Genomic DNA, 5761 nt, shown 5'->3' on the forward strand with positions numbered 1-5761 from the left:
CATTCTGCAAGTTTCTAATAATAAATTCAATGCAATCTCATCTTTTCTGATCCTCAATTATTGTGATTCAGTCATGCTTCCTGCATTCTGAGATTGTGATTTAAATCAGGTTAGAGAGACTAACCAATTGGTTTACATGAACCTTTTCTTTTGCAATCCAACAACAGTAAGACCAGATGAGATGGCTTGGTATACAAGATTGATCATACTACAATCTCCTATCCCAAATTAGGTCACCTTGTCTTTGAACAGAGAGACGAATTAAAGGACTTTTTCAAGTAGTGTCTCAGGCCTTTCCCAGTAGCTTGAGTGGTCCAAACCAGTAGGTTTTCATAATAATGGTTTTTCCCTAGTATAATACCATTAAACCCATTAATGGAATAAGTTTTACTTAGAAAACCTTAAAATGCACTTGGAAAACAAGCAGGTTTCTGGAGTTTTGACAGGCTTTGTATCAAATCCTCCCTTGAGGTTTCCTTGGTTAGCCCATTGCTCAGCAGCAGGGAAAACATCTTTGATTCAAGTTAATAATTACTGTTAGTGAAAGCATAGAGGAGGAAACAAGGATGATCAAAGTTACAGAGAAGCTTCTATGGAGGAAACAACACAGACAAAGATTCTGCCACTTGGAAGAAGTTTGGCCAAGTTAAAATACAATTAGGTTCTTTCAAATCATAAGTGGCAAAGATGAGATTAACAGAGAAAAATATTTGCTGCGCTTTTGAAGAAAAGCAAAATGAAATCAGAAGGTGATTATTGCTGGAGAGAAGTGTTTGTTCACACAGCAATGGTAAAGCTGTGAAACTCCTCTGGTGCAAGAAAGAGTGGAACACAACTTGCAGAGGCTTACACTGAGTAAAGAAAAAGGGTGAGACGAATGCACAGAAGAAAAAGTTACACAGGACTATTAAATAAAAACAGCCATAAAATATGTCAAACCTTTGGCTCAGGAAATCTCTAATCCATTATTTCTGGATGTGAGAAAAATATACAGAAAAGGTATGACTATTTGCTTGTCCTCTTTTTTGCTCTTTCCTAGGCATTCACCATTAGTCATTGCCAGGGACAAGAAACTGGGCTAGAGGAATACTTAGTCTTACTCAGGAGAGCTTCTTTTATGTTACTCCTTTCCAAGTTTCACAACTGCCTTAGCAAGTTTGCTATTTCTAGAATTTACTTCTCATTTCTTAGAGGAACAATGTATAGAATTTTCTTTGTAAAAAGTTACAAAAGTAGCATATACTTTGTTAGAGATTGTAAATAACCCTTAGCAGTGGGTTTCATATATAAAATCAGAGATTGTTCCTGCATTGTTTTAAGCCTTAACGTCAATAACTTGCAAATTTAGTTTCCTTTTTCAGAAAATGTTTTGTATGCCTAAGGGTTTTCTAATGGTTTTTGTCATCATACGCTGTTTCCTTCCAATATTAGTGACTTCTCAATATACTGTTTTGCATCAGTATTCCTGTGAACCCCTTACACATTTTATCTTTTGTCCTAGTTTTCACTTTTCTTCAGCTCTGTTTATCAGCAGTCAAAGCCTGTTTTATGACATCCTTTAGAAGATCTTTCTCTTCTTTCTCTTCTTATGATTTATTTGAAAGCAATGTCCTCTAGTTTTTTGCAAGTGAATCTCAATCCTGGAGAAGATTGAGTTTCTTAAACATGTGATCTCACTTCCACTGCAATGTGATCCAAGCACGCTAAAATAGCAGGATCTTACCACTTCACCAACAAATTCAGAAGTTAGTTTGGAATAAATGTATAGTGTGAAGAAATTAAACATTCTTATTCCTGTAGTACAAATGATTGATCAAACTATGAAATAAAAAATATCAAATGCTTCATTATTTATATATTTTTATTTCCTATCTTTTTATAATAAAGTTATTTACAACTGAAGTCCTTCTGTAGACATGAGTTTTCCAGGGAATTGCAATAATTCAAGAAAACACCTAACATAAGATTTTCTTTTTAATTTGTAGTGTGCTTTATTGTTGCTAATAACTGACAAATGTCCCTATTAATAAGACCAATTATATATTTTTCTTAAACATATATTTGCTTTTAAAAATATGTATTTGACTAGTGGGGTTTTTTTTTCTAAAGCAATAAATGTCCACTGAAAAGTCTTTCACAAATCTTGAAAAATGGTGAAATAATTTAAGTAAGGATATTTTAATGTTTCCAGTGCTTTCTTCTCTTTAATAGTGCTAATTAGAAGCCATTCCTTTAAAAGAAGGAGATACTTACATTCAGTTTATCAAAAAGTCTGGAAAGCCTTTGGATGTTTAATAGGATTAGCCCATATTGGCAAAGGGTTTGGGGATTTTTGTGTGTACATACATATGGAGTATGCATGAATATGGCTTGACTGTAAACTTAGAATACAGATTTCTCTTTGTCACAATCCCTGCCTCTTCTGCAGCCTCTTCAATTTAAAAAAAAAGTAGGAAAATGAAATAAGAAAATATCTAAATCATCTCTAAATGGATGAAGATTGATGAGCTATAACTTTCTAGCCAGTATGCCTGGATGCGTGAACTATTTCTTTTGCAGTATAGAAGAGCTAAATTTCCCACCTGTGGTGTCACCTGTGTTAGGGACAAAGTACCTCCAAGTTGTGCTGGGCACTTTGTCCTCTTTTTTCTCTGCTCTTATACCAGAGATCGTGCTGGTTCTTTCTTTTTAGCCTATCTTTTCTGTGTTTTAACACACAGAGACCTGTTTAAACAACTGTAAGGATGTATGAAGTCGCAGTTAGTATGAAATGGGTAGTGTTTGACAGTCACTTAAAAACCTGTAGGTTTAGGGAAGAGCAAATACTCTTGTTGCAGCACTGCCACACCACCATTAAATCAAAATTTATACAGGTTTCTCCATAGCTTTACTCTAATTTTGATTCAAGTGTTCAACACGTGACATGACATTCATCATGCCTATCTCTCTCTGTCTAGACACTGGGTGTTTAATAGAAGCTGGTTGTCTCAGTCCTGTTCGCAGGAGATATCTCCTTAGTGTGACTCATCCCACCAGTGTTACGGATTATCTTAAAAGAGTGTGAATTTCTTCTGTTGTTTCTCTGCCCTTTGAAATACAGAAACATCTGAGGAAACTGCAGGTAAGTGACAAAACAAGGCTTTGTCTTGCCCCATTGTAGTGACCCTGACCAGAAGACTATTGCAAATGGAGCAGTTAGAGGTGCATACAGCAGTTACCCTGAGCGCACCCACAGCTTTCAGCCCTGTGCTGAGCTGCCAAATCCCTGGGCTGGGGAGGAACTCCACCAACTTATCATGACAGAGTATCCTGCAGGCAGCTCTCAGCTTTTACCAGCAATTATGGCTTTGCCTTGATCTAAATGTCAGCAAGGAGTTCTCAGGTGAACATTGTCTGACTGCAGAAACGATAGAGTTGTTTACTCTTGAATGACAGTATCAATACAAGAAGGCAATAGTTGCTTCTACTGCAGCATAAAGAACACAGAACACCTGGGTCCAATTAACAAACATTATTTTTCAGACTGTTGTTGCATATGTACACCAAAGCCTTTAGAATTTTGGCACTTATACTTTTATTCTTCCTTTTAATAAAGAGCTGTAATCAAATGTAACAAGATTAAGTCCGCAGTTAAAAAGAGTTGTGCATGTGCAGATGCTAGCTTTCAATTACCCAAGTATAAGTATAGCATCTGAAAGAAAGTTCTTAAAACATGAAAGAGGTGTGGGTTTTTTTGGTTTGGTTTGGTTTTTTTTCTGTTTTTTTTTCTTTTCTATCTCAAGTGGTCAAATGGAATTGACTAATATTTCCAAACCTGTTATTTGAGCCAAGAAAAAACATGAGAAACTTTCAGGCTAAAGATGCTTTGATTCAGGAAGGAATTTTTAGTTTGAAATAGTGGCACTGCAAGAAAGACATTTCCAGAAACTCAAGGCCACTCTGTGGTTGGTGGGATCAGGAAATTAATTCAACAATGAAAAGTTATAACACAGATTGAAAAAAGCATTTACCAAAATTGGCCATATGGGTGTTTTTGAACCACTGAAGACATACTCTGGTGTTAAAACACAGTGAAAAAACCACTGATATGGTGGGTAGCAGATGACCCAATTTTCTGTTAGAGAAGACTTTGCATAGTAGTTTCAGAGCTGTACATTCTAGAATAACAGAAGAGTTTGGCCCTCTATTCCCTCAGTTCAATAATTTGTAGTCCAGTATGAATTAGATTTATCAGGGTCTGTGCACAGGGCCAGCTATTTCTCCAGAATAAAAGTTGAGGAAGATACAGATGGTAAGGTTAGTCCTGTTGAAATTATTAAAAATTTAACTCTTGCCAAACTGAAATGGAAAGTAATTAATTTTATATTTCTAAACTCATTTTAGACAGTGAAGAATAAAATCAGATTAGGTCCCAACACTGCTGAATACTGCAGCAACATGATCATGTTATCTACTACATAGGTTTTTCCCAAACACACCATGACACTTCCAAGATGTGTGATGTCTGTGGGTGTCCAGCCACCAGGACACCACCAGGCACTGTTCGTCCTGCACAGTGCTCCTGTGCCATTAGGTGCCTCTGAGGGACACGTTTATTTAGGCAATCCTGTGAAGTTTAGAAAGCTGCCTGGAACAGGTGTTGGCCTTAGAAAGACAGATGGCTTTACTCCAGCATGCCTTTGAAGTGAGTTTTGGCTTTGAGCCAAGCTCATAGCACCTCAATCTGGAAACATCTGTGATAACTGCTAACCAACCTGAGTTGCTCAGTTTTATTACAGTAAGCGAAAGTGAGTATAAAATAAATACAGGTATGTTAGTACTAATATGAAATGTGGGCCTTTCCTACCTTGATCTATGTTAAGATTTTTTTTGTAATTTAAATTTGCTTTAACTGCAATACCTCAGGAATTTTCAGGTGAGACTCTGAGGTCAGAAAATAATTATCTCTCAAAAGCAAAACTCAGTAGGAGAGAGGAGTGGGCTTTGAAGCCTTCTGATGTCACACTGACATGGTTGAAAGATGCCCTTTCAACTTTTAAAATAAAAATTTCAATACATTTCCAAATTCTATATAGTACTTTCCTGAAGATTTGAAGGGGTTTTTTTTAGTAGAGAGAAAATGAAAAATAATTTTTCAGATATATTAAGACCAACTTTTTTGTAGCTGAGCTTTATTGTTCTTTTAATATAATAGAGTCAGGTAAAATGTCAACATTTCAACTTTTTGTTCTATTTAGTAGAGATAAAATGTTCAAAACTTCACAGAATGGAAAGCTCAACCTGATAGACCCAGGTCTAGTTTTGAAGATCTTTTGCATAGGTTTACTTTGAACAAATTTGAACAATCTTTTCCAGGACTTTTAGTCTTGTTACTTTAGAGATAAATGTTAGAAACATTAGGAAAACAAGGTCACTGATGGCAGTAAGAACTTGATTAGATGCAGAAGGTAGGATTTATCTGAGCAAGAAATAGATACTTCTAAGGCATGGGACACTTCTTCCATAAAATGACCTTTAAAGTAGGTCAGATAAAGGTTACCCTGAAAGCGCCTCTTTCTTTTGGCTGGCTATAAAAAAGATAATTAATTCCAGACAGCTTCTCTTTAGACACATAAATGAGATGAATCTCACCCAGAGAGAGTAAAAGGAGTTAAAATAGCTGGTATCAACTACTTTGTCGCTAACTGAGGACATCTGAAGTATCTGAAATTTTTTTATTGTCTAGTCATGACAACCAGCATAAGAGATGGGATAAAAATGT

This window comes from Corvus cornix, chromosome 2 (assembly GCF_000738735.6).
Source record: "Corvus cornix cornix isolate S_Up_H32 chromosome 2, ASM73873v5, whole genome shotgun sequence".
Taxonomy (NCBI): domain Eukaryota; kingdom Metazoa; phylum Chordata; class Aves; order Passeriformes; family Corvidae; genus Corvus; species Corvus cornix.